At 39.2% G+C, this 24,486-nt stretch overlaps 1 pseudogene; it reads right to left on the minus strand.

The window, feature by feature from the left end:
* Window positions 1-4,026: 4,026 nt before the first annotated feature.
* Window positions 4,027-24,486, minus strand: part of LOC149126194 (zinc finger CCHC-type and RNA-binding motif-containing protein 1-like) — a 36,395-nt pseudogene continuing 15,935 nt past the window's right edge.

Genomic DNA, 24,486 nt, shown 5'->3' on the forward strand with positions numbered 1-24,486 from the left:
GGTAAAGAGGCTGGGATGGACATGGGGAGAGTGAGAAGAGGAGGGACGGCTAAGTACGGAGTTACACTCATGATGCCATGACTCAGGCTTCCAGGCTGAGATGCACTCAATGAAGAGATAGGAGGTCATTGCCTTATTATGTGCCTGGAGACAATGGCTTTCTAGGATGCTCCGCCTACATCCTGGACTCCTCCAGGTCAACTCAGAAGAAGATAAGAAGTGATGCCACACTGTGGACCCCTTGACCTGTCTTTCTCAATTTTCAGTAATTTCCTTATTTTTTCATTTATTTATTCCTTCAGTAGTACAAAGGGCCACACCCGGAGACTGCTTCTGAATTATGATTCTGGCATTTACCAGCTTTATGACCTTAAGCAAATCAAGTTTCCTATCTGTAAAATGGGTATAGTAATGGTATCTACTTCATAACATTTTGTTAAGGGTTAAATATTATGATGCAAGATTACTTCAAAACAATCATGGAAAATGCATAGCATGAAAAAAGTCTGCATGGATTTAAGAAAATCTTTTTGCACTAAAATAAACGGATCTTTCAAATTCATTTCTCCATGAACTTTTTAATGTATCCTAATATATATTAAACTCAGTAAATGCAACCAGCATCACTATCAGTCTCAGAAGGAGACATTCCCAGACTTGTAAATCAGCCATCATATTTATTGTGGGGGTATGCTAATGGGGTGCAATGTACAGCACCACAGAGAAACATTCAGATCGGACTGTATCTGTCAGGGAAGTGTTCCCAGAAGCACAGAGACTGGAGGGATTTGAACGAAGGTTGGGTATAAATGAGACCAATGGATGGTCAAGTGCAGTCTCTCATACTCTCTGTAGGTATATGTCAGACTTTGGAAATAAAGAGCCCAGTATTACTTTGTCTCTTCCTAAACGTTTTCTTAGGTAGAATGACAATTTCAGTTCTTCTGAGTGACTGTTACATTTTCTTTGCCCCTGTAACCATGGAAAAGAGCCAAACAATTTTTTCTTAAACGCCACTGTTTATGTTAAATAAGGACACACGATGCCTCCACAGTGAGTCAAATAGCATCTTTCCTGGAGCTGAGGCAGCATAGAAGCCACGTTTTATTTCCTTCTAAGTTTTGAGGCATAGCATATTTATTGGTTTAATTATGTGATCATGTAAATATTCAAAAGCTGAAAAAACTATCAGTTGTTAGGAACAAATTATTTTTGCAAATATATGGAACTTATTTTCCAAATTCAGAGTTTTATTTGGGACATACATTTTGTAACGTTAAAGCCATTCATCTGAGGCCAGCATTGTGGCATGGAAGGTTAAGCTGTGTCACTGGCATCGCCTAAGAGTCCTGGTTGCTCTGCTTCTGATTCAGCACTCTGTTAGTGTGCCTGAGAAAGCAGGGTACAATGACTGAGTGCTTGGGCTCCTGGCACCCATGTAGGATACCTGGATGCATTTCCAGGCTTCTGACTTTGGTCTGACTCAGTCCTGGCTTTTGCAGCTATTTGGGAAGTGAATTAGTTGTTGGAAGATAACTCTCTCTTTCTCTCTCTCTCTCTGTCTCTCTCTCTCTCTCTCCATCTCTCTCCCTCTGTCTATAACTGTCTTTCAAATACATAAATATTTTTAAAAAACTAATCCTGGGACCGGGGCTGTGGCACAACAGGTTAACGCCCTGGCCTGAGGCGCCAGCATCCCACATGGGTGCAGATTCTAGTCCCATCCGCTCCCCTTCCAATCCTAGGAAAGCAGTAGAAGATGGCCCAAGTCCTTGGGCCCCTGTCCCCACGTGGGAGACCCAGAAGAAGCTCCTGGCTTCTGGCTTTGGATCGGTGCAGCTCCTGCCATTGCGACCATTTGGGGAGTGAACCAGCAGATGGAAGACCTCTCTCTCTGTCTCTACCTCTCTCTGTAACTCTTTCAAATAAATAAAATAAATATCAAAAGATAAAAAAAGAAAAAGAACTAATCCTACATGAAAGTATGCGTTTATTCTAAAGACAAGAAAACAAGTAGGAGAATATGACCAGAGAACCAAAAGAACTGACATATTCTGTAGCAACAACAAATTCTCAAAATTCTTTATTTCTGTTAAAAATACTTGTTAACATTTATGAACTCTTTTGAAGTTTAAATTTCAAAAGTCATGTAAGCCAATCAGACCTGAATAAAGTTTTATTATGAACATCTCAAAAAACACTTTAATATCTTCTTCTTATGGGATGACAACAGTATTACTATAATAATTTTGTTTTCTTCTTTTTATTAGAAAGAGCTCTTTTCAATATTATTACTAGCAAATTCAGATTTTTAGTATAGGTTATATACCTTTTATCTGAAATACTTGGGACTGGAAATACTTTGGATTTCAAATTCTCTTGGATTTTGGAGTATTTGCACATACATAATGAGATATCTTGGGGATGAGTCCTGAGACTAAATTTGACCTTCATTTATGTTTATTTATTTATTTTTTATTTTTTTATTTTTTACAGGCAAAGTGGACAGTGAGAGAGAGAGAGACAGAGAGAAAGGTCTTCCTTTGCGGTTGGTTCACCCTCCAATGGCCGCCGCGGCCGGCGTGCTGCGGCCGGCGCACCGCGCTGATCCGATGGCAGGAGCCAGGTACTTATCCTGGTCTCCCATGGGGTGCAGGGCCCAAGGACTTGGGCCATCCTCCACTGCACTCCCTGGCCACAGCAGAGAGCTGGCCTGGAAGAGGGGCAACCGGGACAGAATCTGGCGCCCCGACTGGGACTAGGACCCGGTGTGCCGGCACTGCAAGGTGGAGAATTAGCCTAGTGAGCCGCGGCGCCGGCCTCATTTATGTTTTATATAAACTTCATATACATTTTATACAGGATGTGTAATAATGATTTTATAAATCAGAGTTCCATGGTATTGAATGTACAACTTGAGAATTGTGTTGATGCTGAAAATTTTTCAGATTTTGTAGCATTCTGGATTTCAGATTAAGTACGCTCAACTGTATTGTGCTAAGGAAGGACAGAAACATGATATTTCATATGTATTTTAAAATTTCTTATGATTGATTTTCTAGTAAAAAACTGCTTAGTATTAAGTGTTCTTATGCTCAAATTCTAAAGGCAGCCTCAGTCTTACACTGAACTTTGCAAGACTTTTTTTATTTTAAGACTTTTTTTCTGGCCCCTCCAATGTGATAAGCTGCTTCAGAATGAAGCTGGACATCTCCTTCCCAGCCTGGCTGCCAGAAACTCATTGAAGTGGATGATGAACGTAAACTTTGTACTTTTTATGAGCGATGTATGGCCACAGAAGTTGCTGCTGATGCTCTAGCTAAAGAACGGAGGGGTTATGTGGTGTGACTCAGTGGTGGGAATGACAAACAAAGTTTTCCCATGAAACAAGGTCTCTTGACCCATGGCCTGGTCCACCTACTGTTGAGTAAGGGGCATTCCTGTTAGAGACCAAGGAGAACTGGAGAAACAAAGTGCAAATCTGTTTAGGGTTGCGTTGTTGATGCCAATTTGAGTGTTCTCAGCTTGGTTATTGTAAAAAAAGGAGAGAATGATATTCCTGGATTAACTGATACCATGGTGACTCATTTCCTGGGTCTCCAAGGAACCAGAAGAATTTGCAAACTTTTCAATCTCTCTAAAGAAGATGATGTATGCCAGTATATTGTAAGAAAGCGCTTAGACAAAGAGGATAAAAAAACCTAGGACCAAAGCACCCAAGATTCAGTGTCTGGTTACTCCATGTGTCCTCAACACAAACTCTGGTGTACTTCTCTGCAGACACAGTGTACTAAGAACAAGGAAGAGGCTGGAAGATATGCTCAACTTTTGGCCAAGAGAATGAAGGAGGCCAAAGAAAAACACTAGCAACAGATTGCCAAGAGACATAGGCTGCCTTCTCTGAGAATGCCTACTTCTAAATCTGAGTCCAGCCAAAAATAAGGTTTAATAACAACAAATAAATAAGGTTGAATTTCAGAAAAAAGAACTTTTCATTTTTATTATAATTTACATAATAAATATAATTTAATCATCAAATTCTTTCTCATCACTGAAATATGTGCTTTTCTTTGTCCTCAGGCATCGTGAATTGTCTGATGTTGAGGGACCCTCTGAACTAGGTTTTTGGATTCTTTTTTTGCTTCTTCTTCAATTTTGGCTTCCTGGAAGGCTATGGCCTGGCTGATGCTGTCTGGGCAGGGTCTTCCCCTCTATTTTCACTTTCTGTTACATCCTCAATTTCTTCTTCTGTTCAGGAACTTTTATTGTTTTTCTTTCTTCTTTGGAGATGCAAATCCTTCACGCATATTTTAGGACAGGTATAACTGAAGTGTCCTTTCCCTGACAGCCTACATTCCAATCAGCTCACTTAGAGCAGTCAGGAGTCTCTCAGCCAACTTTCACAGCCCACATCTGTTATACTTGGATCCATCAAAGCTGTTTCATCTTTGGATAAACTCAGCCACTGTTCCATTGTCAATAGCAAAGCTTGCTTTTATCACTCTGCCAAATAACTGTTTGTTGTTCATTGCCCTGGTGGAGTTCTGTGCAGTCTGTATCCAAAATCAGAGTGAATGCAACTTTTTTACTCTTACTGGTATCTTCGTCTTTCATTATAGTGAACTTTAACACCTTGCTGTAATGGGAAAATATCCTGTATAAATCACTGTTCTCAGGGAATAAAGTAAGCTGGAGATGTATGGTATGCTTTTCTCATTTCTTCAGATGGGGCTGCAACATGTGAGCCCTTGACCAGCTGGCTCAATCTCAACTCCGCCTGACTCCTCCTGTCCCCTCCCTGTGTTCTTGGCATCACAGGTCCTTCAGGGGAAGGCACCAATAAATAGCAGAGTGGCTGCCAAATCCTCAAAATTCTAAAACTAGAAGGGATCAACTGTTTTATTTTTCTCTATTAAATCAAGCTTTGAGACCCTGTGATGACATTTTATGAAGATCCCCTTGTTTTCAAGTCACTAAAATGCATCAGGTCTTCCATCTCTTTCTCTCTCTCTCTCTCTCTCTCTCTATCTCTCTCATTTTGAATATTTATTTATTTGAAAAGCAGAGTGAAAGAGAAAGTGAGATCTTTCATTTGCTGGTTTACTCCACAAAGGCCACTATGGCTGGGGCTGGGCCAGGCTGATGCCAAGAGCTAGGAACTTCATCCAGGTCTCCCACATGGGTGCAGGGGCCCAAGCACTTGGTTCATCCTCCTCTGCCTGCCCAGGTGCATTAACAAGGAGATGGATTGGAAGTGGAACATCTAGAACTCAAACAGATGCTCACACAGGAAGCTGGTGCTGCAGGCAGTGGTTTAACTCTGCGCCACAATACTGGCTCCAGGTCTTCCATCTCTTATCTCACCCAACGTTTTGCCCTACTCATGTGTCAGTAAGATCTACAGATTCAGGAATATGAACAGAAGAGGATTTCGCAGTCAGCTCTTGAACTCTTTCCTTTCTTTCTTAGCAGGGGAACCTGTGGGATCCCTCCTCCCTTTCCCTGTTCTTGGTTTCTCTACCATGTATGTTGGGGCAGAGATGAAGAGGGAGGCAAGGGGTAAGCATCTCACATTTAACTGCCCATGTGTGGTCCATTCCATTGTGAGTGTCCTTCCTCCCGGGACTCCTCCTTGATCACAGAAGCTCTCTACCAGCAGGAGTCTAAGCAGTTTCAGTCTTCTGAGACCTGGCAGAAGCCTCCATCTGTACTTCTCTCTGAGATGGATCCACCCTCTCTAACCTCTCCCAATGCCCTTCTTCTTACATTCCCTTCCAGTGAACTCACAGCTTCTTGATACTGGGTTCATGCCTGTCAGCCACCCTTTTGTCCAGTGGGAAGTGTTTCAGCCCACTCAGTCTCTATTATCTGCTGATACTCTTTGTCTTTCCCAGACTAAATGGTGGTGCTGCAGTGGCCCCTCTGTCTGCCCTGCCATTGTTCTTGTGTTCTCCTGTTCTCCTGTTGCACCCTTCAGGTATGTAAAGGGGAGAGAGAAGAAATGGTTACTTTATAAGAAGATGTTCAACCAGAGAATGAGACAAGAGGCTTTCATTCTAATGGGCATGCCCCAAACTTACAAATCATTCACTTGGCATCATCTTCCAGCAACCTCCTCCCTCCTCACTAGTCCAGAGATGCAGGGTGTTGGAGTCCATCACCCCCTCTCTCGGGCTGGCCGTGGAATGATTTTCGGAAGGTAGATTCCATCTCCTATACAACCCACACATCCTGGAGAGGGGGTCTGACTATAATGCCTGTTTTCCCTTACAAAAGATGAGGTTATAGTGGTGCTTCTTTGTTTCCTGTGTTTTCAGCATAGTACAACAAAAGTCTCCTTAACATCTTGGTGCGTTTTCTCTTACTCCCTTCACTTTACATCCTTGCATTACCAACGTTGCCAGCTTCCTTGGCCCAGACTGTGAAGAATGGAACCCAATGGTAAATCCTTTGGGCTGTGCAGTGATACTGTGGCAGGGACCAGGGGATATACAGGTGGTGCCACAGCAGGACTCTCATTACAGGGCTTTGTCACAGTTACCTTCAGATGAAGTCCTTGTATTGCCACTGCTGTCCATGTAACATTCAGGCAATATGACCTTCAGTCCTCTTTTCTGAAAATGGGTGCTAATAATTAATTTATAGGGTTGCTGCATGTGTGAGTAAAGGGGACATATGAGAAGGCTTTGACAAGTTCATGAAAAAATGGATTTGAAAGACAGTGCAAATTTTCAGTGAATGTTTTCAAGCCCCCTCACATGTAAAACTTCAGTGTAATACTCATCACATTTCAAGTAGGGTTTAAAAAGTTAAAAAAAAAATCAATAGCAATAGCAGAAAGTAATATTACAAGCATAAAAATAATATTTGCAGAGGTCAACACAAATGATATTGAGATATTAATAGATGGACTTATGGTTGTCAAATGTTCAGAAAAGCAAGTGTAGTACTGAACTGAATAATTAGGGTTGATATTTTACCTATTTATTTATTTTGATACACTTAGTGTAGAGGGCCTTAAATGCCTTCTGTTGCTGCTGCTTTTACATCTTCTGCTACCAGAACAATTCATCTGGACTTGTAAACAATCACTTAAATGAAAATTAGCTTCTATGACCTCTTTCACTAGAGAGGCAACACAAATATTGACTAAAACAAAGACTTCCAGGAGCCTGCCGACCAAGCTGATTGTCACTTTGTGGTGATGCTTCTATTTTGACAATCAGGTTGAACTTTGGATCCTTCAGGAATTTCTGGACCCTTCCACAGGCAAAAATCTACTCACTCCCTGTCTCCTACTGTTGGAAACTCTATTAGAGTATTTCTCATAGTATTTATCTAGCTAGATTCTTAGCTGAATAAAAAGACAAGTTTATTTTGTTGCAAAACATTTTTTAAATCCATGCATAGTTTTTTCCTTATATGCATTATCCATGAATGTTTTGTATGCATGTATTTGCAATTTTTCTGCACCAAAAATAAACTTTTTGAATTCCATTTTCTGTGAACTGTTTGAAATACTGTTTTAAACACTTAATTTATTATTTCCCTAGAATAATTTGACCCAGGAGTTTTCAGACCATGTTCATATGTGTATACCAGTACATTGATTACATATGTAAAATTCATTTAGTATTTTATATATGATTAACATATACCTAATTGATAAGACTAGGGTATATTGTGCTATGGTGGAAAGTGATGTCCAAATCTTAGGGGCTTAACTAAACTCTACTTAATGTGGTTTTTTTTTTTGTTTTGTTTTTTTTTTGTTTTTTTTTTTTTTTGACAGGCAGAGTGGATAGTGAGAGAGAGAGATAGAGAGAAAGGTCTTCCTTTTCCGTTGGTTCACCCTCCAATGGCCGCCACAGCCAGCGCGCTGCGGCCGGCACACCACGCTGATTCGAAGGCAGGAGCCAGGTGCCTCTCCTGGTCTCCCATGGGGTGCAGGGCCCAAGCACTTGGGCCATCCTCCACTGCACTCCCAGGCCATAGCAGAGAGCTTGCCTGGAAGAGGGGCAACCAGGACAGAATCCGGCGCCCTGACTGGGACTAGAACCTGGTATGCCGGCGCCCCTAGGTGGAGGATTAGCCTATTGGGCCGTGGCGCCGGCCAACTTAATGTTTATTTAACATTCATGTAGGTTCAGGATGTTTTCCAGGGCCAGTGACCTCCATGAAATGATTATGACCCAGGTGGCTTAAATCTTGTGTCTTCTGCACAGGTCTCTGCATGACCCTTCACAGCAGCGGAGATAGGGCAAACTGTCACAGGAAATGCAGTCTTTCTGGAGACTAAGTGACTTGACTCATCTACTGGATTTAATGGGCATTAGTAATGTCTACTTCAGTTAGCCCTCTGGACACTAAATGTTTAGTCTATTATTCTTTCCATATGCAGAATTAGTTTCTCTTTTCCCAAGACAACTCCAAAGTCTCATGGATGCACAGTGTCCGGCTCAGGGTCTTGGAGAGCTAGGTGATGTGTAGTACTCGGCTTCAGTGCATGCATGGCTGCCTACAAATAAATCAGAAAGACTCAGTTTCAACCCCTTCCCCTGCACCTAAGATATAATAGTCCAAGAGTATAGGATAGCCACAGTGAACAGCCAGGAAAGAGAAGAATGGAAAACAAATGGCAATTATTGATTCCACACAAGACTAAAATTCCACTGAGAAGATTGTGATGGCCCATACCCACTTTGTTAGGGCCCTGACTCTGATCTTATGTAGCTCTCATGACTGTTGCCCTCTGTGGACATGACTGTATGCTTTGAGATGTTTCTTCTGTATTATTCTTTTGGTCAACTCTGAAGTTGGCATCAGACATATGCTTTCCTTGGGAAAAACGAAACGTAAAATACTACATTTTAATAGTCACAGTGGCAATAATAACAGCTGCCGTTTATTCAGCATTCTTTCTTTTTTTTTTTTTTTTGACAGGCAGAGTGGACAGTGAGAGAGAGAGACAGAGAGAAAGGTCTTCCTTTTTCCGTTGGTTCAACCTCCAGTGGCCACTGCGGCCAGTGTGCTGTGGCCGGCGCACCGCGACCGGTGCACTACGCTGATCTGAAGCCAGGAGCCAGCTGTTTCTCCTGGTCTCGCATAGGGTGCGGGGCCCAAGGACTTGGGCCATCCTCCACTGCACTCCCGGGCCATAGCAGAGAGCTGGACAGGAAGAGGAGCGACTGGGACAGAATCCGGAGCCCTGACCGGGACTAGAACCTGGTGTGCCGGCACTGCAGGCAGAGGATTGATTAGCCTAGTGAGCCGCGGCACCGGCCTCAGCGTTATTTCTATAAGGCATTCAATAAAATCTTTAACTCTCTCCATTCACCAAAATTATTACAATTGCCATTTTGTACATGAAAAAACTGATGAAGTTGGCATTAAAATCATATATATCTGAGCTCGTTATAAATCATTATGTTATGTTTTTGTTTCTTTTCTTGCATTAAATTTTTAAATATTGAGATAATTATAGAAGTATATGCAGTTATGAAACACACTGCCAAGAAATTCCATGCATCCTTTATGAAATTTCTGCAAGTGGTAACATCTTACAAAACTACAATAAAATATAACAACCAGAATATCACAACCAGTCAAGATCCCAAAGAGCTCCACCATCCCAAAGGTACTTTGTACTCCCCTTACTAGTCAAACCTACTTCTCTCCTGTCCCATCTGCCTCTTTAATTGCAGGAAACCTCTAATCTGTCCTCCACTTCCACAATTTTGTCATTTCTAAAATGTGAATGTTGAAATCATATAGTACGTCATTTTCTGGTTTGGACCTTTATCATTCAGTAATTCTTTGTCGATTAATCCAAGTTCTTGAATGTGTCAATCACCTGTTTGTTTTTATTGCTGAATAGTGTTCAACAGTGTGTTTGTTTTACAGTTGTTTTTGCTATTCACTTATTAAAGGGCATATGGGGCTGGTGTTGAGGCGTAGCACCTAAAATTGCTGCCTGTGACACTGGCATTCAATATGGGCACTGGTTCAAGTCCTGGCTGCCTCACTTCTGAAGCAAGTCCCTGCTAATGTGCATGTGAAAGCAATGGAAGATGGCCCAAGTGCTTAGGACCTGCAGTCAAATAGGAGAACCAGAAGAAGCTCCTGGCTCCTGGCTTCAGCCTGGCCCAGTCCTAGCTGTTGTGATCATTTGAGGAGTGATGAAGCAGATGGAAGATCTCACTCTCTCTGTCAGCTTCTCTCTCTCTCTTTCTAACTCTGACTTTCAAATAAATAAATCTTTTTTTAAAGAAGTCATTGAAATTATTTCTAATTTCAAACAGTATATATAAAGGCACAATTAACATTAAGGCACAAATTTCTGTGTCACTGTAAGTTTCATTTCTCTGGGATAAATGCTCAGGAGTGCAATTGTTGGGTTGTATGGTTGTTGAATAGTCAACTCATTTTGAAGTTAACTGCAAGTAAGAAATTATAGCTTTCATAAGATCCACTCCCCAAGTCTAATCTTAGTAGGTATTTGATATATATTTTCTCTCATTTTTATCTTCTACTAGTTGGGATAAAGAAGTGATGGAAACTTTCAAGTCTGAAAGAAACCAAATTTCTAAAATTTCTCCATTCTTCTCTCATTTCTGCTTGCAAACTGGCCATTTGTTTCTGAGCTGCTCTCTTTCTTGTAATTCTTTGGACATATGTAGTAAAACCATTTGATATACACTACTAAAATTCTGTTTTTCAATCTTCTTTCTTAGAGCTAAATGTTCACTGGGCACCTAATGTACCTCGAAAGTTATCTCAATTTTACTAAATGTTTGCCACTGCTTAACTTGCTTCCTGCTTTGTGACTACTAAGCCATTGTTATCCACATTTGAGTTATTGTATTTCTTGCTATCAATATCAAGACAAATTTGATTATGGTTTGGCCCAAATACCCCCAAATCTTGATGAGTAGCTGAACATAAAAATATTTAATTCCCATACAAATAGTCTGCTTTGGGATTCTGGGTGACATTAAAACCATGTGCTTCTAGGCAGTGGCTTAGTTTCCAAGAGTTTTTGATACTGCTGCATCTCAAGCCCACTGTGAAGATTCTTTCATGACAATATCAGGATACAGAAAGCACAGAGAAGTACTCATGGGCTCCTTAGTGCTACAGCCCAGAATAGTCATACATAATTTCAGTTTTTTAATGGATCATTAATGAAAGCTTCACTAGCCTATATAAGTGTAAGGGGGACAAGGAAATGTGCTTCTTCTTCTGTCCAAGAAGGTAAATAAAACTGGATATGGTGAGCACAAAGTGTAACAATGAATAATGACCATAGTTATGTCTATCACTATTATCACAGGCATAGCAGCTTACTCAACTCCACTGAATTCAAAAGTTAAATAAAAATTTTCATCTTCATTCACTGGAGTCCTTGAATCCAAACTTCAAGAGTAGTTAGATATTTCAAAGGAAGTCAGTTTGAAACATCCATGAATGATGTAACTGTGGCAAGTTACTCAAGGTTGATCATATCACGCGGACATTTTACCATGGTCTTACCAGATACGTGCTGCATTGGGATTCTGATTTCTAACTCATTGGGCATTCTGAAAAGGCTGTCCTGGATATAAATCATAGTCACTGTTTTATTATCATTTTTTTCTTAACTATTCTTCAATTCTATTTACAGCAGGAATCTTCAGAAGAGAGTTTACAGATTGGCAATATTCTGAAACTCTATAAATTTGATGAAAGGAATCAGTTGTATGATCATTCAGAAATCATTCCTTTTAGCATTGGAGTGCATGATATTTTTTTCTAGAACTCCTTGAGGGTATATGGTTATAAATTTTTTAAAGGTGGTCTAAAATAGTTCACAACATTACTACTGTTAGAAGGAATATGAAAAGCCTGTAGTCAATCTCACACATATGTTTGCATTTTTAACTGAACACAAGACAATGTACCTGGAACTGTTAAGAAATTGTCCAAGGAAAGAAAACCCAATAGCTACATGCTAGATAACCTGCAAACCGTTAAAAAAAATGATGACTCAGTTAACCAGTGAAAGAGTATTGTGATATTTGAGTTCTTTAACCAGTAATTGCAGTGAATTGCCACCTTTAATTTTTTTTTTAATTTTAATTTTAATTAGTTTTTCAGCTCTTTGGCCTCAGAATCAGCCCATAAGGCATTTGGATCTGGCTAAAAATCCCATGAGAGCATTTCAGGCATGGAAAGCCAAGACACTGTGGCATAAAATGACTTACATGAAAGATCTCTATGAGTGAGATCCCAGGGGAAAGAAAGGGTCATCAAAGAAGGAGATACCTTTCTCAAAGGGAGGAGAGAACTTCTGCTTTGATTATGTATGGCCTTGTCTAAATAAGGTTGGAGTTTGTGAACTCAAGATTCTTCCATAGCCTTGGCAACTCATGACAAAAGCCTCAGATGATTACTAACGTCATAAATAAGAGTGTGAATTCTTCACAATAGCTAAGACCTGGAATCAACCTAAATGCCCATCAACAGTGGACTGGATAAAGAAATTATGGGATATGTACTCTTAAGAATACTATACAGCATTAAAAAATGAAATCTGGTCATTTGCAACAAAATGGAGGAAACTGGAAAACATCATGCTGAGTGAAATAAGCCAGTCCAAAGGGAAAAAATCATATGTTCTCCCTGATCAGTGACAACTAACCGAACACCAAAAAGGAAACCTGGTGAAGTGAAATGGATACTATGAGAAACAATGACTTGAACAGCCCTTGTCCTGACTGTTGAGGAAAAAGTTAATACTTTATCCCTTTTAGTATTTTTTTGTTCTACTTAATACTATTGGTTGAACTCTGTAATTGACACACAATTATTCTGAGGTGTTTAAATTTAACTGAAAAGTGATCCCTGTTAAATATAAGAGTGGGAATAAGAGAGGTAGGAGATGTACAATTTGGGACATGCTCAAGCTGACTTGCCCCAAATGGTAGAGATAGAAAAATACCAGGGGATTCCAATTCAATCCCATCAAGGTGGCATGTACCAATGCCATCTCACTAGTCAAAGTGATCAGTTTCAGTTCATAACTGATCATAGTGATAGGACTAAGAGTCAAAGGATCACATAAGCAAGACTAGTGTCTGCTAATACTAACTGATAGAATTAAGAAGGAGAGAATGATCCAACATGGGAAGTGGGATACACAGCAGGCTCATAGAATGGCAGATGTCCTAAACAGCACTCTGGCCTCAGAATCAGCCCTTAAGGCATTCAGATCTGGCTTAAGAGCCCATGAGAGTATTTCATGGAATGCCAAGACACTGTGGAAAGAAAAAACCCTAAATGAAAGATTTCTGCGAGTGAGATCCCAGTGGAAAGAATGGGCCATCCAAGAAGGAGGTACCTTTCTCTGAAGGGAGGAGAGAACTTCCACTTTGACTATGACCTTGTCTAAATAAGATCAGAGTTGGTGAACTCAAAAGGCCTCCATAGCCTTGGCAACTCATCACAAGAGCCTAGGGAGATTACTGACGCCATAAACAAGAGTGTCAAATTGTTAAATCAACAATAGGAGTCACTGTGCACTTACTCCTCATGTAGGATCTCTGTCCTTAATGTGTTGTACTATGTGATTTAATGGTATAACTAGTACTCAAACAGTATTTTACACTTTATGTTTCTGTGTGGGTGCAAACTTTTGAAATCTTTACTTAGCATATACTAAATTGATCTTCTGTATAGAAGATAATTGAAAATGAACCTTGATATGAATGGGATGGGAGAGGGAGCAGGAGATGGGATGGTTGTGGGTGGGAGGGAGGTTATAGGGTACAAAAAGCCACTGTAATCCAAAAGCTGTACTTTGGAAATTTATATTTATTAAATAATAGTTAAAAAGTGTCAATTGTTACATCAACAATGGGAGTCAGTGTGCACTTGCTCCCCATGTAGGATCTCTGTCCTTAATGTGTTGTACTATGTGAATTAACAGTAAAACTTGTCTCTATACTTTGTGTGTCTGTATGGATGCAAACTATTGAAATCTTCACTTAGTTTAGAGTTGGTCTTCTGTGTATAAAGTTAATTAAAAATGAGTCTTAATGAAGAATAGGATGGGAGAGGGAATAGGAGGTGGAACAGGAGTAGGTGTGGGAGGATGGGTATTGGGAGAACCACTATATTCCAAAAGCTGTACCTATGAAATTTATATTTATTAAAGAAAAGCTTTCTAAAAATTTAATTAGTTTTTAACATATTCAATGTGCTTTGTAGATATAATTCTTTTTTTTAAACTTTTATTTAATGAATATAAATTTCCAAAGTACAGCTTTTGGATTACAGTGGCTTTTTCTACCCCCATAACTTCCCTCCATCTGCAATTTTCCCCTCTCCCACTCTTTCTCCCCTTCCATTCACATCAAGATTCATTTTCAATGATCTTTATATACAGAAGATCAATTTAGCATATATTAAGTAAAGCTTTCAACAGTTTGCACCCACACAGAAACACAAAGTGTAAAATGCTGTTTGAGTACTAGTTATAGCATTAAATCACAATGTACAACACTTTTAGGACTGAGATCCTACATGAGGAGTAAGTGCACAGTGACTCCTGTTGTTGACTTAACAAATTGACACTCTTGTTTAAGGCATCAGTAATCCCCCTAGGCTCTTGTGATGAGTTGCCAAGGCTATGGAGGCCTTTTGAGTTCACCGACTCTGTGATCATATTTAGACAAAGTCATAGTCAAAGTGGAAGTTCTCTCCTCCCTTCAGAGAAAGGTACCTCCTTCTTTGATGACCTGTTCTTTCCACTGGGATCTCACTCGCAGAGATCTTTCATTTAGGTCATTTTTTTTCCACAGTGTCTTGGCTTTCAATGCCTGAAATACTCTCATGGGCTTTTCAGCCAGATCCAAATGCCTTAAGGGCTGATTCTGAGGCCAGAGTGCTGTTTAGGACTCATTCTATGAGTTTGCTGTGTATCCCACTTCCCATGTTGGATCATTCTCTCCCTTTTTTGTTCTATCAGATAGCATTTGCAGACACTAGTCTTGCTTATGTGATCCCTTTGACTCTTAGTCCTATCACTATGATCAATTGTGAACAGAAATTGATCACTTTGACTAGTGAGATGGCATTGGTACATGCCACCTTGATGGGATTGAATTGGAATACCCTGGCACATTTCTAACTCTACCATTTCGGGCAAGTCAATTTGGGATTGAGCATATCCCAAATTGTACATGTAGATACAGTTCTAAGAAAATGATGTTCCCTTCCTCATTCCCTCCTTCCCCTTCTTTCCCTCCCACTCACCTTCCTTCTCTGTTTATTTTTGTTTGTTTTTGAGATAACATATTTTAAATTTACATTGCAGTGAAAAGGCTTAATACTTTGCAGAATAAGAAGTAAAAAGCAAAAAAGATCCTAGTTTAGTGCAAATATAGAGAATGGATATACATAATAATTTAATGGAAAATTATCATTTTACCCAAATACAGCAAATTTTAAAATAATCACAGATCATTAAAACTATAGTGGTAAAACATTCTTAACCATTGGTTTAACAAAGGTGTAATAATATTTGACTATAATTTCTAACTTTGACATCTACACAGAATAGAAAAATTTACTTTGGTCAATGTGTTCATTTACTACATAATAATTGAGGGCCCTCGTTGTGGTGTAGCATGTTCAGCTGCTACTGGCAATGCTGGCATTCCACATTGGTGCACCAATCTGAGTCTTGACTGCTCTTCTTCCAGTCCAGCTCCCTATAAATGCTCCTGGGAACGTAGCACTTTATGGCCCAAGTACCTAGGACCGCGCCATCCACATGGGAACCCCAGATGGAGTTCCTGACTCCTGGCTTCCGCCTGGCCCAACACCAAGCACTGCAGCCATTTGGGGAGTGAACCCATGGATGGAAGATTCTCTTTCTCTCTCTTTCATAAATAAAATAAATCTTTTAAAAAAGGAATACTTGAACAACCAGCATTGTTCTAAGCCTTCCAATACAACAGTGAACAGAAGAGACAGAAATCCTCATTTACAAATGCCTACTGTCTGGATCCTCTGTTCCTTTTCTACTAACCTGTGTAATTCAAAGAAAAGCAAATGGTGAATTGATTTGGGATTAGAAATGCATTTAGTTCCTTTTCCTCAGAATGAGTATTTACCCTCTTAGGAGACAATGATATGTACAATCTATTAAATAATTTTGATCAAGATAAATGGAGAAAAAGCTTGGATTACCTTTCATCCAAGAAGCTAGGTAGCTTTAAATTATTTTTCTGAGAGAATTATTAAATCAAAATGAGTGTTAAGGAAATAATAAAAACCTCTACCCACATAGGCACTCAGACATTTTGATAACATTTCAGACAAAAGCCTAAAATTCTTCCTTCTGTAACTGAGTATTGCCTATGATATCAAGTACTTTTGTGAAAAATTTAATACTGCAAATCTCATTTGAACATAAATTAGTAGTTCTTTTCCTACATGCCAACTGATTTATTTCTGTAATTTTTGTTCATTATATACTTCACAAGCATTACAAGTTATTGGACTAAAAATTAAAGTCTTAGCTGTTGAAGCTATAAAAACTATTCTCCAAACTGATATCATACACAGGCGACAGTTGTCCTTTGCCTTTAAGAAATGTGGATGTACAAATAAGCATTTCCCCTGTGACCTAGAAGGTGAAAAATGTCATGAGCTTCTGTAGCAGTCAGAGAAATTCAAAATAAGCAGCAAATACGAAGACGCCTTGCTTGAAAATGTTGGCGGTGGCCTGATTAGGTTTCAGGATGGATGAATTGAGATTATTTCCTAGAGTGTAGGTAATCTCCCTACATTAAAAGATCACCATTTCTAGAATTTCTTCACTAAAATTTCCACAATAAATATGATGGAAATGTTAATGAGTTGATACAAATTATCAATATATTTAATATTGTTATAGACATCTTGAATTGCAAAACAAGCATTTTTGTATAACTTGGAAATGGGAGAAAATATAGGTTTAAAAAGGGAAGCTATTTGGTACTAGTAAGATAAAGGATGACAGAACAAAAAACACAGAAAGTGAAGGCTTTCACCCACCAAATAGTGTAAGAATTTGTAGCATGTAAACATTTCTATAAAGTTTAGCCCTGTTAATTTTTTATAACAAATTTTATTTGAGAGGCAGACAGACAGAATTCCCATTCACTGCTTCAATCTCCAAATGCCCAGAACAGTTTAGTGCCAAAGCTAGGAGCTAGGAATTCAATCTCATGTGGAGCAGGAACCCACTTACTTGGGCCATTACTGCTGCCTCATAGAGTGCAATTAGCAGGAAGCTGGAATCAGGAGCTGGAGCTAGAAACCTGGGTCCTCCAGTGTGGAATGCAGGCACTGTAACCAGCCTCTTAACTACTAGGTCACGTGACTGCCCTAGCCCTTAATTCACTTCACTGAAGATTTAATTGTAGAAAATGCAGTCACAAAACCTTTATTTGGTTTTTATTTAGTCTTACGTTTTTCTCAACACATTCTGCTGGATGCACAATAATGAGATCCCTAATATTGAATGTGACAACTTTCTAATAATTGCTGAGATATTTAATCCAGTTAACTTCTACAGCCATTGAGTATGTAGCCCAGGCAACACAGAGTGACAGATGAAGGGGCCTTTATCTTGGAAGGATTTCATTTCCAGGATTTTAGCCCTCCCCACTCTGGGGGCTGACAGACTATTTACTGTATATTGACTTGGCTGGTTTATATATGGCAGGAATAGCAGAGGAGAAAAGGACAAAAAAACTTCAGATTTTAATTCATGACAAATCTTTTTTTGGAATTTTCATAATGCCACTTAAAAATGTTTAGTTGTTTATTTTCATTTACTTGAAAAGCAGAATGACACACACACACAGAGAGAGAGAGAGAGAGAGAGGGAGGGAGAAAATCTTCCATTTGCTGCTTCACTCCCTAAATGCCAACAACAGCCAGAGCTGGGCAATGCTGAAGCTAGGGTCTGGAACTCCATCCTGAAATTCCATGTCGGTGGCAGGGACCCAAGCATTTGAACCATCATCTGCTACCTCTCAGGATACATTAGCAGGAAGCTAAATCAGAAAGGAAGTACCCAGGATGCAAAACCGGCACTCCAATTTGGCTGCAGGTGTCCCAAGCGGTGGTTGAACCCACTGAGCCACAAAAGTCCACCCAAATAATACCACTTGTTAAAGATTCTTTTAGGTAAACATCATGTTTGTGGAGTGGACTTATTTGCTTTTTTTTTTAAAAAAAACCTACTATTTCACAGACACACAGAAACTTGTCTTTGTGTCTTCCAACAATCAGGAAACTGGTCATGTTCTGGACAGAGAGGAGTCAAAGGTATTGAGGAAGGCTGTCACTGTTTCATATGGTCTTTGCCTGGCTCAAGCACTAGGGCAGTGCCCTAGTAGACCGACAAGTGCCATCACCCTCCTGCAAGGAGCTCTAATCTTTCCCCAGATCTTTCACTTTGGAGGAGAGCCATTATTTCTTTAAAAAGTTTTTTTATTATTTAAAATTTTGGACTAACATGCAATACTTGTACATTTTTATGGAGTACAGAACAATATTTCCACATATATACACATTATAAACCTATCAAGCCAGGCAACTAGTCTTTAATTTCCTTATTCTTTATTTATGCTTCGGACCTACCAGCACTTCTCTTTCTTTTTAATATTCAGTTTATACCACATAAATATATTGACTTGCATGTGCCCTAAATGTTTAAAAGAGTGGCCAGTATTGTGCTGTAGCAGGTAAAGCTTCTGCCTGTGATGCTGGCATCTCATATAGGTGCTGGTTGTTGGTGTCCTGGCTGCTCCACTTCCAATCAAGCTCCCTGCCAATGGCCTGGGAAAAGCAGTGGAAGATGGCCCAAGTGTTTGGGCCCCTGCCACAGATGTGGGAAATCCACATAAAACTCTAGGCTCCTGGTTTTGGCCTGGCCCAGTCTTGATCATTACGGCCACCTGGGCAGTGAAACAGTGGATGGAAGATCTGTCTCTCTAACTTCTTCAAAATAAATGAATTTTTAAGTCTTTTCTAAAAGGTTTCAAAATAATATATATTTTAGCTTCCATTATTAGTAATATGTATGTTTTGTTCATTTGATAATTTTTTTCTATTGTACTGTCTAATCTTGCTATCATATAATTCAGAATTTATAACTTCCTAAATATAGGACAATTCATTTTTGTAAAAAAGAATTAAGTAATAATATTTCCTATGTTTACTTTTTTAGGAAGTTCCTGAAGAATAAAGAGTCCAGTTTTAAAAACATAAAAATAAATGGTACTGGCCAGCGCTGCGGCTCACTAGGCTAATCCTCCGCCTTGTGGCGCCGGCATACCGGGTTCTAGACCCGGTCGGGGCGTCGGATTCTGTCCCGGTTGCCCCTCTTCCAGGCCAGCTCTCTGGTGTGGCCAGGGAGTGCAGTGGAGGATGGCCCAAGTGCTTGGGCCCTGCACTCCATGGGAGACCAGGAGAAGCACCTGGCTCCTGCCTTCAGATCAGCGCGGTGTGTCGGCCGCAGTGTGCCGGCCGTGGTGGCCATTGGAGGGTGAACCAACGGAAAAGGAAGACCTTTCTCTCTCTCTCTCTCTCTCTCTCTCACTATCCACTCTGCCTGTCAAAATAAATAAATAAATAAATAAATGGTACAGATTTTAAAATTTGAAGGATACAGCACTGAGTAAAGTATATAAAATTTGTCATATAAGTATACGTAATTTTTTAATGATGACCATTAATTTACAACTGATTGATATAGATGTGCAAAATACTTAAGATTTTTGGAATTGAAGAAAGAAAGATATAATGGTTTAGATAAAAGATCCTAGAATAAGTTTTTCAACATCAGCCTTCTGACTATTAGGGCATGACTAAAATACCATCCTTGTGACACTGAAAAGTAGAAAGGAAATTTGTAAAAAGATACAGGACAATAGACAATTACATGTCTGAAAGCTCTTTCAGTCTGTCTTCAAAGTTAGTTCACAAAAATTAATGTAAGAGTTCTATTTATTGCTTTTCTCCTTATTTTAATAAAAATAGGAAGATTGGTTCAGAATTATCTTTCTGTTTAGCATGCATCTTGCCTACCATGATTATAGTATTATTAGCTAGAGCATGGATATTGACAATATTTACCAAGTTACCAGATACATTTTAAATTCATTTGAGAATTGCATAAATTACCACTCTACTAGGAGGCTAGAGCTAACATAGTTAAGGATGAAATACTTATAATTACTGTTGTAATTAGTTTTATCATCATTGGCTCCTACTCCTCTCAAAACAGCATGAATTTCCTTTAAGAGCCCAAAATTAAACAACTGAGAATATTTTATTTAACAAGAAAAATAACTCCAAGCGAGGATAATCCTATGTAGGAAAGTTACATGATTGTCACAAATAGAAACTCTTTCCCTGATGCTTGCAAACCACTCTGGTCTTATGGTCAACTTGGAAATATTATAAGGACCTCATTACCCTCTGCCCAGCCTTAGCTATTCTGGAATTTGTGGAGTGAATCAACAAAGGGAACTTTGTCTGTCTGATCTCTTTCTGTTTGTCAGAAAAAATAGAAAAGAAAAAGAATTAAAAGTTGTCAGGCTAAAAGAATAGACTAACTATAATGGAGAAATTCTATTTCCTTAAAATTTGATCCTTTTACAAATATATGTATCAGAACTTCTATTTTAGCTTCATTTAAATTTAACATAAGCTTTATTTACAGACTTCGTTAGGAATGTCACAAAATATGGGTGTAAAATTATATCCCATTGTGTTAATGTTGGTAACTACAAGTGATCATATCAGAATGCCTGACACTTAATAAATACCTATCAAGTGAGTATATTGTTCATAATAGAAAGGACATATTGTAATTAAATAAACTGAATGCAATTACAAAAGAACAAAATCTTCAGAAAATTAAATTCTGTCAGAATTGAAAATAAATATGATTTTTTTAGGCAGATTTCCTTCTGTCTGCAAACTTTCAGGGTTATCTCTGATTTGAGGGGGAAATGGGCAGTTTAGTTGGAAAACAGGTGATTACAGAATATTCAGTTTTCTATAATAGTTATTCCTTGATTTATTCCAGTTGATTTGGCACAATCTGGAGACAAGAGGGGGAGTACAGTGCTGACATTTTAAGCACTATTGTGAACTAACATTTTAAGCAGCATTTTAGTTGCCAAACAGAAGTATTTGTCACATGGAAAAATAACTGGCAAATTGGTCAGCCTTATTGAATCAAATTCTAATGCTTATTTATTTCAATTCCAAGAATTTACCCTTGTGCTATCTATTTATAAAGTTCCTTTGACATCATATTTTGTTCCTGGGTCTCCTTTGAGCACAACATAAAGGGAGATAGAGTTTGTAGGAGTAACTGGGTGTCAGGTCCTGGCACTAAATGGCCTGTCTATGAATTCTTTCTCCTCTGCTTCCCACTCTGTGACCTTAAACAACTGACTCCCCTTCCTCATGTCTCAGTGCCCTCAGTCACAGAATGAAGATGGTAAGCACAGCACCAATCTGAAAATTAAATGAGTTCAAATAGGTATGTCACTTAAAACAGCACCTGGCACACTCCATGAGCTTTCAGTAAATAAGATCTTTCCCAGAAGTGATTTTTTTGCTAGTGCATGTCTCATTTTTCTGGCTATAGCAGGAGGTGAAGTGAAAATATTCATGTTTTACCAGGCAAAAATGCAACATCTCTTGATCATTTCTTTAACATGAGTTAGACCTGAAATAAATCAAACTTTATAATAAAATATCTCACAGGCTACCTTGTTTCAGTTTGCACAGGACAACTATGGTCTGAAACTGACATGCTGGAGCTCTCCCCCCACGTGACATTTCCAGCTCCCTGCCAGGGAAGAGCACTTTGGTTTTCAGAGCACTCTTGAATACTTCTAGAATGATGTTGTCTTAGGACGAGACGCTGCAGTTTCTGGAGAGGAGCTGGGTCTTGTGTGTGTGACACCTTTGTTGTTTTTGCAGAACCTGTGCAATATTTTGAAAGGTGAAGGTCATCTGAAGAGAGCCTCCTCGGAAATCACCGCAGCAGGACTCTCTCGAAGCACAGCAAAAAACGGGGCAGGCTGCTCCTTTGAACTGGTGCTTTCTATATCGGAGGTCCTGGAGTCAAGTTCTGGAAGCTCTGCTTCAGATGCAGCTTCCTGTTAATGTATCCTGGGAGACAGAGGATGATGGCTCAAGTTATTGGGACCCTGTAACCTACATAGGAGGCCTGTATAGAGTTCTTGGCTCCTGGCTTTGTTCTGACCAAGCCCCAGCTGTTGGAGACATTTGTGGGAATGAACCAGCAAATAGAGGACTGATCCCTTTCTCTGTCTGTCTCTCATTGCTGCTCTGCATTGTTAAGAAATGAAAAGAAATAAATAATATTCTAAAAGTATGGCAAAGAAGGGGAGACAGTGCCTGGAGATGGTAAAATCTGAGTGGTAAATTACTATGCAGATATTGCAGTTATTATGCCATCTCATATCTATCCCAGTTCTCAAAGTAACTAAATGAAAACCTCTGTAGAATATCAATATTATCTCTGTGTTGCTATCATAGGGCCATTAAAGAAATCAGACAAATGATAATAACCTTTAGCCTTTAATTAAAGTTCCGTGACATTTAAGTTACAAAAACTTGGGCCATGTGTAAAATGCCAGCAAACCAAACTGACCTGGAAACAGAGTTAAGCTGTAAAAATGGCCAGTTTTAAGGACAATCTTGCAAGTGACTCAGCTGGCCAAGAAGGATGATAGAGAAACCAGGAACAATGAAACGCAGCCAGGATCACCTCCAAGTGAACACACCATGGGCAGCACATACATGGTTTGATTTGGGAGCCATCGAACCTTGCTTGCAAATATTTCTCCATGAGCCAGCCCAGTAACTGCAAATCTAAAGGCTTTTTGGAAACTGAAACACTTTCTTTAAAGTACTCAAAACTAGAAATATAACCAGACAGGGTCCATCACTAATTCAGTAGTATACTTCAATATCTGAGTTTATTGGGTCATTTGTTAGACTTAGTATTTTTTATTTGCCACTTAGTAATAATGATCAAGTTATACACATGTATGGAGTACAGTGTGAACATTCAATACATGTATACAAAGAACAATGAGCAACTCAGGGTCAAGTAGCCTTTCCATCTTCTCAGACATTTCTTGTTGATCTATGATGGGAAACTGAACTCCTCTCGCCTAGTACTTTATAAAATACATAATAAATTGAGTAAACTATGGGCACCCCACTGTACTATATAACAGAACTTATTCCTCCTAATAATCTGTTTTGGTCTCCACTTTTCAGCCTCCCTGTAACCCCAATCCTATCTGATCCTCTTCTTAGCTTTTAGTAGGCCCTAGTCTAATCTCTCCTTTTAGGAAATCAATCTTTTTGAGTGACAACATGCAGTATTTGGTTTTCTGTGTTTGTCTTACTACACTTAACATAATGTCCTCTGGTTCTATCCATTTTTCTGCAAATGTCAGGATTTCATTTTTATTATGGCCTAATAATATTTCATTGTATACATGTTTCTTTTTTAAAGTAATTTATTTATTTCTATCATTTATTTGCAAGGGAAGGAGAGAGACAGAGAGAATTTGGGGGGCTATCACTCATTCATTGACTCACTCTTCAAATGCCTACAACAGCTAGTGCTACGCCAGGCTGAATCCAAGAGCCTACAATTCAATCAGAGTAGCAGGGATCCAACCACCTGAGCAATCATCTGCTGCTTCCCATCGTGCACGTTAGAAGGAAGTTGGAATCAGAGTGGAGCCAGGACTAGAAACCAAGTCTCTCTGATATAGGATGCAGGTATCCTAAGTGGCATATAAACTACTATAACAAATATTTGCTGTACCTCACCCCAACACATTTTTTTTTTACCAATTTATCTCTCTATGGACACTTCAGTTGATTCCATATCTTGGCTATTGTAAGTAATGCTGCAACAAACTCATTGATTAAACATTTAGTGAGTACTCATTATGTACTTGCACTGAAACTACATAGATGAAGATTACACTCATATTTCAGTCAGCACCCAATCTAGTTGGGAACCTGTAAGGGTACCAAACAGTGTAGGGTAAGAAAGGCCATGGAGAAGGGATTCAAGTGTCATGATATCACAGGGGTGGAGCCCCTAGACCTGGACAGAATTAGGTATGGCTGCTGGGTTAAAGCATATGAATTCTATCTTACAAGAAATATGCCTCACTTGAAAGATTTTAATCAAGGAACGATATGATCAGTTTTGGGTTTGAGAGCTATTGCTCAATTTAAAGTAGGGGGCAGAAGAAGTAGAAATGAAGAAATCAGGAGCACCCTGCAATTTTCTGCAATTTACTATAATGATGTGATGCCTTGAACTCAGTTGCATTCGTAGGAATTTAAAGGAAAGTTTGGATTCAAGAG

The sequence above is a fragment of the Oryctolagus cuniculus genome, chromosome 6, assembly GCF_051225735.1.
Source record: "Oryctolagus cuniculus isolate XC-2025 breed Fujian yellow rabbit chromosome 6, ASM5122573v1, whole genome shotgun sequence".
Classification (NCBI taxonomy): Eukaryota; Metazoa; Chordata; class Mammalia; order Lagomorpha; family Leporidae; genus Oryctolagus; species Oryctolagus cuniculus.